Source organism: Garra rufa, chromosome 2 (genome assembly GCF_049309525.1).
Source record: "Garra rufa chromosome 2, GarRuf1.0, whole genome shotgun sequence".
Taxonomy (NCBI): domain Eukaryota; kingdom Metazoa; phylum Chordata; class Actinopteri; order Cypriniformes; family Cyprinidae; genus Garra; species Garra rufa.
Genome location: NC_133362.1, coordinates 68356395 through 68369847, shown reverse-complemented (window position 1 = coordinate 68369847; position 13453 = coordinate 68356395). Strand labels below are relative to the sequence as shown.

General features: G+C 47.0%; 6 non-coding genes and 1 pseudogene across 6 annotated transcripts in view; 6 read left to right on the top strand and 1 right to left on the bottom strand.

The window, feature by feature from the left end:
• LOC141326789 (5S ribosomal RNA) overlaps positions 1-104 on the top strand; it is a 119-nt gene extending 15 nt beyond the window's left edge. Inside the window, exon 1 of the ribosomal RNA XR_012354138.1 lies at positions 1-104. This exon is cut by the window's left edge and continues 15 nt beyond it. This is a non-coding gene — a ribosomal RNA (5S ribosomal RNA).
• The window catches only part of LOC141326063 (uncharacterized), a 208060-nt pseudogene that overhangs the window by 176621 nt on the left and 17986 nt on the right, over positions 1-13453 (bottom strand).
• Positions 906-1024, top strand: LOC141327654 (5S ribosomal RNA). The gene has a single exon (XR_012354935.1). It is a non-coding gene; the product is annotated as a 5S ribosomal RNA (ribosomal RNA).
• LOC141326609 (5S ribosomal RNA) lies at positions 1826-1944 on the top strand. Its single transcript, XR_012353964.1, has one exon. It is a non-coding gene; the product is annotated as a 5S ribosomal RNA (ribosomal RNA).
• Positions 2029-2147, top strand: LOC141327849 (5S ribosomal RNA). The gene has a single exon (XR_012355121.1). It is a non-coding gene; the product is annotated as a 5S ribosomal RNA (ribosomal RNA).
• LOC141327522 (5S ribosomal RNA) lies at positions 2949-3067 on the top strand. Its single transcript, XR_012354811.1, has one exon. It is a non-coding gene; the product is annotated as a 5S ribosomal RNA (ribosomal RNA).
• Positions 3152-3270, top strand: LOC141327521 (5S ribosomal RNA). The gene has a single exon (XR_012354810.1). It is a non-coding gene; the product is annotated as a 5S ribosomal RNA (ribosomal RNA).

Sequence of the window (13453 nt, the reverse complement as noted above, 5' to 3'; positions counted from 1 at the left end):
GCGCTGAGAGCGCCCGATCTCGTCTGATCTCGGAAGCTAAGCAGCGTCGGGCCTGGTTAGTACTTGGATGGGAGACCGCCTGGGAATACCAGCTGCTGTAAGCTTTTGCCTTTTCTTCACTATTTATATAATATGCTGGCTTTTAGAAAGACGTGTTTTACCGCTCTATTTATTACAATCATTTACATGTATTATAGAGTTTTAAGTGTTTTACATGTTTTTTAGGCCATTTTATTACTCTTAACATTTTAAGTGTATGTGTCTTTAATAAATGGATGGTTGGCCTGTCATGTGACTAGACACATGACAGGAAGCAGGAAGTACAACTGTATAAGAGAGCAGCATGACAAACAAAGGACAGTCACCAAACTGTTGGATTGAGGAGTTGCTAATTTTAGAGCTCACCTTTCCATTCACCACCTGCAAACTTTGGATTACACTTTCTGTGGATTGTATATACACTGGTGGACACTCACATTGGACTTATCAACACACTGGGGTTCTTGGACTGTTTTTAGGGTATGGACAAATGAACTGTATTCTTTTAACAGGGTTTACCTGTTTTTAGGGTATGGACAAATGAACTGTATTCTTTTAACAGAGTTTACCTAGTTTTATCGTGTTGTTTTAAAGTCTTTTATGTGAACCTTGTAAATACACCAAATCTATTTAAACCAATTTTCTTTTATGTCTCATTCTTTTAACCACTAGTCATCTCTCACAGTTAAATCTGACCCCATTTTAGTCTTGTAACTCGGCTGATAAGGCCGATTGTTACACTTTTATGGGAGACCGCCTGGGAATACCAGGTGCTGTAAGCTTTTGCCTTTTCTTCACTATTTATATAATATGCTGGCTTTTACGGAGGCTGATCTTTAAATAGCCCACTTTTTGGAGCAGCCCTCGCTTATGGTCATACCGCGCTGAGAGCGCCCGATCTCGTCTGATCTCGGAAGCTAAGCAGCGTCGGGCCTGGTTAGTACTTGGATGGGAGACCGCCTGGGAATACCAGGTGCTGTAAGCTTTTGCCTTTTCTTCACTATTTATATAATATGCTGGCTTTTAGAAAGACGTGTTTTACCGCTCTATTTATTACAATCATTTACATGTATTATAGAGTTTTAAGTGTTTTATATGTTTTTTAGGCCATTTTATTACTCTTAACATTTTAAGTGTATGTGTCTTTAATAAATGGATGGTTGGCCTGTCATGTGACTAGACACATGACAGGAAGCAGGAAGTACAACTGTATAAGAGAGCAGCATGACAAACAAAGGACAGTCACCAAACCGTTGGATTGAGGAGTTGCTAATTTTAGAGCTCACCTTTCCATTCACCACCTGCAAACTTTGGATTACACTTTCTGTGGATTGTATATACACTGGTGGACACTCACATTGGACTTATCAACACACTGGGGTTCTTGGACTGTTTTTAGGGTATGGACAAATGAACTGTATTCTTTTAACAGAGTTTACCTGTTTTTAGGGTATGGACAAATGAACTGTATTCTTTTAACAGAGTTTACCTAGTTTTATCGTGTTGTTTTAAAGTCTTTTATGTGAACCTTGTAAATACACCAAATCTATTTAAACCAATTTTCTTTTATGTCTCATTCTTTTAACCACTAGTCATCTCTCACAGTTAAATCTGACCCCATTTTAGTCTTGTAACTCGGCTGATAAGGCCGATTGTTACACTTTTATGGGAGACCGCCTGGGAATACCAGGTGCTGTAAGCTTTTGCCTTTTCTTCACTATTTATATAATAGGCTGGCTTTTACGGAGGCTGATCTTTAAATAGCCCACTTTTTGGAGCAGCCCTCGCTTATGGCCATACCGCGCTGAGAGCGCCCGATCTCGTCTGATCTCGGAAGCTAAGCAGCGTCGGGTCTGGTTAGTACTTGGATGGGAGACCGCCTGGGAATACCAGGTGCTGTAAGCTTTTGCCTTTTCTTCACTATTTATATAATATGCTGGCTTTTACGGAGGCTGATCTTTAAATAGCCCACTTTTTGGAGCAGTCCTCGCTTATGGCCATACCGCGCTGAGAGCGCCTGATCTCGTCTGATCTCGGAAGCTAAGCAGCGTCGGGCCTGGTTAGTACTTGGATGGGAGACCGCCTGGGAATACCAGGTGCTGTAAGCTTTTGCCTTTTCTTCACTATTTATATAATATGCTGGCTTTTAGAAAGACGTGTTTTACCGCTCTATTTATTACAATCATTTACATGTATTATAGAGTTTTAAGTGTTTTACATGTTTTTTAGGCCATTTTATTACTCTTAACATTTTAAGTGTATGTGTCTTTAATAAATGGATGGTTGGCCTGTCATGTGACTAGACACATGACAGGAAGCAGGAAGTACAACTGTATAAGAGAGCAGCATGACAAACAAAGGACAGTCACCAAACTGTTGGATTGAGGAGTTGCTAATTTTAGAGCTCACCTTTCCATTCACCACCTGCAAACTTTGGATTACACTTTCTGTGGATTGTATATACACTGGTGGACACTCACATTGGACTTATCAACACACTGGGGTTCTTGGACTGTTTTTAGGGTATGGACAAATGAACTGTATTCTTTTAACAGAGTTTACCTGTTTTTAGGGTATGGACAAATGAACTGTATTCTTTTAACAGAGTTTACCTAGTTTTATCGTGTTGTTTTAAAGTCTTTTATGTGAACCTTGTAAATACACCAAATCTATTTAAACCAATTTTCTTTTATGTCTCATTCTTTTAACCACTAGTCATCTCTCACAGTTAAATCTGACCCCATTTTAGTCTTGTAACTCGGCTGATAAGGCCGATTGTTACACTTTTATGGGAGACCGCCTGGGAATACCAGGTGCTGTAAGCTTTTGCCTTTTCTTCACTATTTATATAATATGCTGGCTTTTACGGAGGCTGATCTTTAAATAGCCCACTTTTTGGAGCAGCCCTCGCTTATGGCCATACCGCGCTGAGAGCGCCCGATCTCGTCTGATCTCGGAAGCTAAGCAGCGTCGGGCCTGGTTAGTACTTGGATGGGAGACCGCCTGGGAATACCAGGTGCTGTAAGCTTTTGCCTTTTCTTCACTATTTATATAATATGCTGGCTTTTACGGAGGCTGATCTTTAAATAGCCCACTTTTTGGAGCAGCCCTCGCTTATGGCCATACCGCGCTGAGAGCGCCCGATCTCGTCTGATCTCGGAAGCTAAGCAGCGTCGGGCCTGGTTAGTACTTGGATGGGAGACCGCCTGGGAATACCAGGTGCTGTAAGCTTTTGCCTTTTCTTCACTATTTATATAATATGCTGGCTTTTACGGAGGCTGATCTTTAAATAGCCCACTTTTTGGAGCAGCCCTCGCTTATGGCCATACCGCCACCTGAGGGCGCTACTGAGCAGTTCAGGAAGTGACGTGGCAGCATTAGGAAGCAGTTGGTGAGAGAGGCTCACCTTATTTTTTGTTTTGTTTAGTGGGTTTTGTTAATTAAGATTTTTTATTTTTTTTGAGTGAGTTTTTGTTAGTTTTCACACTTCCCAGCAGCAGTTTGCTGTCTCTATGAAGTAAATTTTTTTGGAAGGCGTCCATTTCGGAGCTAGTTTGACGGTTCGTGGTCATGGGTTTGTGGACCCTGCGCGCCGACCCCCCAAAATTTTTGAGGGGGGCGTCGCTGGTGTCAATCTGACCGGATCGGCCGGCAGGGCAGCACGGTAACGTCTGGGGGGGGCTGGCCCCTTTAGGGGCCGCGCGGGGGCCCCCCAAAGTTTTGGGCCTAAAATTGCAGTTCTGTCTTTCGCCACAGAGTGGAGCACCACCGATCCCACTTTAGGTTTATTACATGGCCATTAAAACAAAGGGGTGGTGGACACTTTTTTGGTCCCACGAACCCACTATTTGTCCATTTGACCATTATTTCTGCGGAACGGCCGCGGGACCGCCCGGGACCCCCTTCTCGGGTGCAAGCCCCGCCCCCAAGGTCCACGAACCCACTATTTGTCCATTTGCCCATTATTGTTACGGAACGTCCGCGGATCCCCCCGGGACCCCCTCCCCGGCCACAGGCCCCGCCCCTAAGGTCCCACGAACCCACTATTTTTCCATTTGCCCATTATTGTTACGGAACGTCCGCGGATCCCCCCGGGACCCCCTCCCCGGCCACAGGCCCCGCCCCTAAGGTCCCACGAACCCACTATTTGTCCATTTGCCCATTATTGTTACGGAACGTCCGCGGAACCCCCCGGGACCCCCTCCCCGGCCACGAGCCCCGCCCCTAAGGTCCCACGAACCCACTATTTGTCCATTTGCCCATTACAGTCACGGAAAGACCCCGGAACACTTCGGAACAACTCCCCCTCCACATTGCCACAGCCCCCTGGTCCCACGAACCCACTATTTGTCCATTTGCCCATTATGGTCACGGAAAGACCCCGGAACTCTCCGGAACAAATCCCCTTCCACATTGCCACAGCCCCCCGGTCCCACGAACCCACGATTTGTCCATTTGCCCATTATTGTTATGGAACGTCCGCGGATCCCCCCGGGACCCCCTCCCCGGCCACGAGCCCCGCCCCCAAGGTCCCACGAACCCACTATTTGTCCATTTGCCCATTATTGTTACGGAACGTCCGCGGATCCCCCCGGGACCCCCTCCCCGGCCACGAGCCCCGCCCCCAAGGTCCCACGAACCCACTATTTGTCCATTTGCCCATTATTGTTACGGAACGTCCGCGGAACCCCGCGGGACCCCCTCCCCGGTCACGAGCCCCGCCCCCAAGGTCCCACGAACCCACTATTTGTCCATTTGCCCATTATTGTTACGGAACGTCCGCGGAACCCCCCGGGACCCCCGCCCCTAAGGTCCCACGAACCCACTATTTGTCCATTTGCCCATTACAGTCACGGAAAGACCCCGGAACACTCCGGAAAAACTCCCCCTCCACATTGCCACAGCCCCCCGGTCCCACGAACCCACTATTTGTCCATTTGCCCATTACAGTCACGGAAAGACCCCGGAACACTCCGGAACGACTCCCCCTCCACATTGCCACAGCCCCCTGGTCCCACAAACCCACTATTTGTCCATTTGCCCATTACACTCACGGAAAGACCCCGAAACACTCCGGAACAACTCCCCTGCACATTTCCACAGCCCCCCGGTCCCACAGACCCACTATTTGTCCATTTGCCCATTGTAGTGATGGAATTAAGCCTTGACCCTTAATATATTAGTGGACACTCATCCCTTTAACCTACTACAGAGTCCCATAGAATACATTGCAAGTGGGATGTGTCCATTTCCAATGTAATAAATAGCCATCCCACTGAATACATTGCAAGTGGGATGTGTGTCCATATCCAATGTATTAAACAGACATTCCCATTGAATACATTGCAAGTGGGATGTGTGTCCATTTCCAATGTAATCAATAGCCAATTCCATTGAATACATTGCAAGTGGGATGTGTGTCCATTTCCAATGTAATAAATAGCCAATTCCATTGAATACATTGCAAGTGGGATGTGTGTCCATATTCAATGTATTAAACAGACATTCCCATTGAATACATTGCAAGTGGGATGAGTGTCCATTTCCAATGTATTAAACAGCCATTCCCATTGAATACATTGCAAGTGGGACGTGTGTCCATTTCCAATGTATTAAACAGCCATCCCCATTGAATACATTGCAAGTGGGATGTATGTCCATTTCCAATGTATTAAACAGCCAATTCAATTGAATACATTGCAAGTGGGACCTGTGTCCATTTCCAATGTATTAAACAGCCAATCCCATTGAATACATTGCAAGTGGGATATGTGTCCATTTCCAATGTATTAAACAGCCAATCCCATTGAATACATTGCAAGTGGGATGTGTGTCCATTTCCAATGTAATCAATAGCCTATTCCATTGAATACATTGCAAGTGGGATGTGTGTCCATTTCCAATGTAATAAATAGCCAATTCCATTGAATACATTGCAAGAGGGATGTGTGTCCATATCCAATGTAATAAACAGACATTCCCATTGAATACATTGCAAGTGGGATGTGTGTCTATTTCCAATGTAATCAATAGCCAATTCCATTGAATACATTGCAAGTGGGATGTGTGTCCATATCCAATGTATTAAACAGACATTCCCATTGAATACATTGCAAGTGGGATGTGTGTCCATTTCCAATGTAATCAATAGCCTATTCCATTGAATACATTGCAAGTGGAATGTGTGTCCATATCCAATGTATTAAAGAGACATTCCCATTGAATACATTGCAAGTGGGATGTGTGTCCATTTCCAATGTAATCAATAGCCTATTCCATTGAATACATTGCAAGTGGGATGTGTGTCCATTTCCAATGTAATAAATAGCCAATTCCATTGAATACATTGCAAGTGGGATGTGTGTCCATATCCAATGTATTAAACAGACATTCCCATTGAATACATTGCAAGTGGGATGAGTGTCCATTTCCAATGTATTAAACAGCCAATCCTATTGAATACATTGCAAGTGGGATGTATGTCCATTTCCAATGTATTAAACAGCCAATCCCATTGAATACATTGCAAGTGGGATGTGTGTCCATTTCCAATGTATTAAACAGCCATTCCCATTGAATACATTGCAAGTGGGACGTGTGTCCATTTCCAATGTATTAAACAGCCATTCCCATTGAATACATTGCAAGTGGGACGTGTGTCCATTTCCAATGTATTAAACAGCCATTCCCATTGAATACATTGCAAGTGGGATGTATGTCCATTTCCAATGTATTAAACAGACATTCCCATTGAATACATTGCAAATGGGACCTGTGTCCATTTCCAATGTATTAAACAGCCAATCCCATTGAATACATTGCAAGTGGGACCTGTGTCCATTTCCAATATATTAAACAGCCAATCCCATTGAATACATTGCAAGTGGGACATGTGTCCATTTCCAATGTATTAAACAGCCAATCCCATTGAATACATTGCAAGTGGGATGTATGTCCATTTCCAATGTATTAAACAGCCAATCACATTGAATACATTGCAAGTGCGACCTGTGTCCATTTGCAATGTATTAAACAGCCAATCCCATTGAATACATTGCAAGTGGGACATGTGTCCATTTCCAATGTATTAAACAGCCAATCCCATTGAATACATTGCAAGTGGGACCTGTGTCCATTTCCAATGTATTAAACAGCCAATCCCATTGAATACATTGCAAGTGGGACCTGTGTCCATTTCCAATGTATTAAACAGCCAATCCCATTGAATACATTGCAAGTGGGATATGTGTCCATTTCCAATGTATTAAACAGCCAATCCCATTGAATACATTGCAAGTGGGACATGTGTCCATTTCCAATGTATTAAACAGCCAATCCCATTGAATACATTGCAAGTGGGACCTGTGTCCATTTCCAATGTATTAAACAGCCAATCCCATTGAATACATTGCAAGTGGGACATGTGTCCATTTCCAATGTATTAAACAGCCAATCCCATTGCATACATTTCAAGTGGGATATTTGTCCATTTCCAATGTATTAAACAGCCAATCCCATTGCATACATTGCAAGTGGGACATTTGTCCACTTCTAATGTATTATATGAGGATTTCATGTTGAGTTTTCGAGTATTTCACCACATACGGTGCATGTCCACCCGCAACTTATTTGATGGGCCTGAATAAATTGGAAATGGACATTTCATCATGTACATGAAAATCCCAATATTGTTGATAAAAACACCTCTACTCTACTCAGCATACTCATTGGAATCCATTTATGTGAGTTTCATATCATAATACTGTACAATTTTGCTTACAAATCAACAACATTCAACAACCGGGCCCTCTACGACAACGCAGGCCACGAGTCCCTTCTTCCCCGGGGCCCGGAGATAGGACCCCCCAAACCCCACACTTTGACCGGCTGTCACTCGGCCGAATCGCCGCCGAACCGCACCAAACTTGGGTCGATTCTAGACCTCCGAGGCCCTACCCCTTCGGGGGCCGGAGATAGGGCCCCCCCAATCCCCACACTTTGACCGGCTATAACTCAGAATAGATTGGGCCGAATAGATGCCGATCCGCCCCAAACTCGGGGTCCGGTTAGACCCGAGGGAGCCCTAACCGACGACACCCGCCCCGAGTCGCTGCTCCACCGGGGGCCCGAGATATGGACCCCCGTAGTTTCGGGGGCCAAATCGAACGAAGAGGCCTAGAGGCTCCCAACCGGGCTCGATCGATAGCCCTCAACGGGCCCTCTCCGACGACGTAGGCCACGAGTCCCTACTCCCCCGGGGCCCGGAGATAGAGCCCCCCAATGCCCCAAACTATAAAACTTTGACCGGCTACCACTTGGCCGAATTGAGGCCGAACCGCACCAAACTCGGGGCCCCGTTAGACCCGAGGGAGTCCTAACCGACGACACCGGCCACGAGTCGCTGCTCCACCGGGGGCCCGAGATACGGACCTCCAAACTTTATGTCCACCGGCAACTTATTTGACGGGCCCTTCATACAGCTCCCGTGGACACTTCTATAAAGTGTATTTTTTAAATAATTATGTGCAATATTGTTGATGAAAACACCTCTACTGTACTTAGCACACTCAGTAGAAGCCAATTCTCTCAGTTTCATTTCATAATACTGTAGAATTTGCATAAAAATGAATGTCCACGGGAGCATTATGAAAGGCTCGCTAAATAAATTGGAAATGGACATTTTGTCATTTACATTAAAATCCCAATATTGTTGATAAAAACACCTTTACTGTACTTGGCATAGCCCTTGGAATCCATTTATGTGAGTTTCATGTCATAATACTGCACAATTTTGCTTACAAATCAACAACATTGTGAATTTCACGTTGAGTTTTCGAGTATTTCACCACATATGGTGCATATCCACCCTCAACTTATTTGACGGGGCTGAATAAATTGGAAATGGACATTTTGTCATGTAAATTTACATCCCACTATTGTGGATAAAAACACCTCTACTGTACTCAGAACACTCAGTGGAAGCCAATTATGTGAGTTTTATGTCATAATACTGTAGAATTTGCATAAAAATGAATGTCCACGGGAGCACTATGAAGGGCCCGCTGAATAAATTGGAAATGGACATTTCTTTATTTTAAAAAGTCCCAAAATTAGACCGGATTCGATCGATAGCCCTCGCCGGGCCCTCTCCACCGACGCAGGCCACGAGTCCCTACCCCCCCGGGGGCCGGAGATAGAGCCCCCCAAAACACCAAACTCCAAAAATTTGACCGGCCACAACTCGGCCGAATTGAGGCCAAACCACACCAAACTCGGGGCCCCGTTAGACCCAAGGGAGACCTAACCGACCATACCGGCCACGAGTCGCTGCTCCATCGGGGGCCCGAGATATGGACCCCCAAACTTTATGTCCACCGGCAACTTATTTGACAGGCCCTTCATACTGCTCCCGTGGACACTTCAATAAAGTGTATTTTTTTAATAATTATGTGCAATATTGTTGATGAAAACACCTCTACTGTACTCAGCACACTCAGTGGAAGCCAATTCTGTCAGTTTCATCTCATAATACTGTAGAATTTGCATAAAAATAATTGTCCACGGGAGCATTATGAAAGGCCCGCTAAATAAATTGGAAATGGACATTTCGTCATTTACATTAAAATCCCAATATTGTTGATAAAAACATCTTTACTGTACTTGGCATACCCCTTGGAATCCATTTATGTGAGTTTCATGTCATAATACTGTAGAATTTTCATAAAAATGAATGTCCACGGGAGCACTATGAAGGGCCCGCTGAATAAATTGGAAATGGACGTTTCTTTATTTTAAAAAGTCCCAAAATCAGACCGGACTCAGTCCCAAAATTAGACCGGACTCGATCGATAGCCCTCGCTGGGCCCTCTCCGACGACGCAGGCCATGAGTCCCTACTCCCCCGGGGCCTGGAGATAGGGCCCCCCCAAACCCCACAATTTGACCGGCTGTCACTCGGCCGAATCACCGCCGAACCGCACCAAACTCGGGTCGATCCTAGACCTCCATCGCCCTAGACCCATCTTGAGCCCCTAGCCCTAGCGGATGGGCTGAACGGCTCTGAAACCCGAAAAAATTACTAAGTCGATGAATGATGCCAGTGCCTGACTTCCACCCTCCCCGAGGCGGCCGGCCGATCCGCCCGGGGCTCACCTTTCCCGGCCTGACGGGGAGCTGCGCCCTGCCCCGGAGGAAAGGCGGATGGGTTAAACGCTTCTGAACCCTGAAAAAATGACTAAGTCGATGAACGATTCCAGTGCCTGACTTCCACCCTCCTCGAGGCGGCCGGCCGATCCGCCCGAGGCTCGCCATTCCCGGCCTGACGGGGTGCCGCCCCGGTCCCCGGAGGAACGTCGGATGGGCAGTCCGGTTCTGAACCCGTCTTTTTGGGACGTTTTTTTTTCAAACGGCTATAACTCGCGAATTCCGGGGCCGATCCGCACCAAACTCGGGTCGATTGTAGAGCTCCACGGCCCCTATCCGACGACACCCACCCCGAGACCCTAGCCCTCCGGGGGCCGGAGATAGGGACCACCCAGGCCCCACACTTTGACCGGCTATAACTCGGCCGAATAGACGCCGAACCGCACCAAACTCAGGTCGATCGTAGAGCTCCGCGGCCCCTATCCGACGACACCCACCGCGAGACCCTAGCCCTCCGGGGGCCGGAGATAGGGACCACCCAGGCCCCACACTTTGACCGGCTATAACTCGGCCGAATAGACGCCGAACCGCACCAAACTCGGGTCGATCCTAGACCTCCGCGGCCCCTATCCGACGACACCCACCCCGAGACCCTAGCCCTCCGGGGGCCGGAGATAGGGACCCCCAGTCCCCACGCTTTGACCGGCTATAACTCGGCCGAATCACCGCCGAACCGCACCAAACTCGGGTCGATCCTAGACCTCCATCGCCCCTATCTGACGACACCCATCTTGAGCCCCTAGCCCTAGCGGATGGGCTGAACGGCTCTGAAACCTGAAAAAATTACTAAGTCGATGAATGATGCCAGTGCCTGACTTCCACCCTCCCCGAGGGGCCCGGCCGATCCGCCCGGGGCTCACCTTTCCCGGCCTGACGGGGAGCTGCGTCCTGCCCCGGAGGAAAGGCGGATGGGCAGTCCGGTTCTGAACCCGTCTTTTTGGGACGTTTTTTTTTCAAACGGTTATAACTCGCGAATTCCGGGGCCAATCCGCACCAAACTCGGGTCGATTGTAGAGCTCCACGGCCCCTATCCGACGACACCCACCCCGAGACCCTAGCCCCCCGGAGGCCGGAGATAGGGACCCCCCCAGGCCCCACACTTTGACCGGCTATAACTCGGCCGAATAGACGCCGAACCGCACCAAACTCAGGTCGATCGTAGAGCTCCGCGGCCCCTATCCGACGACACCCACCGCGAGACCCTAGCCCTCCGGGGGCCGGAGATAGGGACCACCCAGGCCCCACACTTTGACCGGCTATAACTCGGCCGAATAGACGCCGAACCACACCAAACTCGGGTCGATCCTAGACCTCCGCGGCCCCTATCCGACGACACCCACCCCGAGGGCTAGGGTCTCGGGGTGGGTGTCGTCGGATAGGGGCCGCGGAGGTCTGCGGTTCGCACCACTCAGTGAGTTCGCACACTCAGTGGTATCCATTTATGTCAGTTTCATGTCATAATACTGTAGAATATGCATACAAATGAGCAACATTGAGAATTTCACGTTGGATTTTCGGGAATTTCACCGCATATGGTGCATGTCCACCCTCAATTTATTTGACGGGGCTGAATAAATTGGAAATGGACATTTTGTCATGTCAATATAAATCCCAATATTGTTAATAAAAACACCTCTACTGTACTCAGCACACTCAGTGGAAGCCAATTATGTGAGTTTCATCTCATAACACTGTAGAATTTGCATAAAAATGAATGTCCACGGGAGCATTATGAAAGGCCCGCTAAATAAATTGGAAATGGACATTTCGTCATTTACATTAAAATCCCAATATTGTTGATAAAAACACCTTTACTGTACTTGGCATACCCTTTGGAATCCATTTATGTGAGTTTCATGTCATAATACTGCACAATTTTGCTTAAAAATCAACAACATTGAGAATTTCACGTTGAGTTTTCGAGTATTTCACCACATATGGTGCATGTCCACACTCAACTTATTCGACGGGGCTGAATAAATTGGAAATGGACATTTTGTCAAGTAACTATACATTACAATATTGTGGATAAAAACACCTCTACTGTACTCAGCACACTCAATGGAAGCCAATTATGTGAGTTTCATCTCATAATACTGTAGAATTTGCATAAAAATGAATGTCCACGGGAGCATTATGAAAGGCCCGCTAAATAAATTGGAAATGGACATTTCTTTATTTTAAAAAGTCCCAAAATTAGACCGGACTCGATCCATAGCCCTCGCAGGGCCCTCTCCGACAACGCATGCCCCGAGTCCCTACTCCCCCCGGGGGCCGGAGATAGAGCACCCCCAAAGCCCCAAACTCCAAAATTTTGACCAGTCACAACTCGGCCGAATCGAGGCCGAACCGCACCAAACTCGGGGTCCCGTTAGACCCTTGGGAGACCTAACCGACGACACCGGCCACGAGTCGCTGCTCCACCGGGAGCCCGAGATACGGACCCCCATAGTTTCAGGGGCCAAATCGAAAGAAGAGGCCTAGAGGCTCCCAACCAGGCTCGATCGATAGCCCTCGCTGGGCCCTCTCCAACGACGTAAGTCCTGAGTTCTTACTCCCCCGGGGGCCGGAGATAGAGCCCCCCAAATCCCTAAACTCCAAAACTTTGACCGGCCACAACTCGGCCGAATCGAGGCCGAACCACACCAAACTCGGGGCCCCGTTAGACCCACGGGAGACCTAACCAACGACACTGGCCACGCGCCGCTGCTCCTCCGTGGGCCGGAGATACGGACCCCCAAACTTTTTGTCCACACGCAACTTATTTGACGGGCCCTTCATACTGCTCCCGTGGACACTTCAATAAAGTGTATTTTTTTAATAACTACGTGCAATATTGTTGATGAAAACACCTCTACTGTACTCAGCACACTCAGAGGAAGCCAATTATGTGAGTTTCATGTCATAATACTGTAGAATTTGCATAAAAATGAATGTCCACGGGAGCATTATGAAAGGCCCGCTAAATAAATTGGAAATGGACATTTCGTCATTTACATTAAAATCCCAATATTGTTGATAAAAACACATCTACTGTACTTGGAATACCCCTTTTGATCGATTTATGAGAGTTTCATGTTATAATAATGTACAATTGTGCTTACAAATTAACAACATTGAGAATTTCACGTTGAGTTTTCGAGTATTTCACCACATATGGTGCATGTCCAAACTCAATTTATTTAACGGGGCTGAATAAATTGGAAATGGAC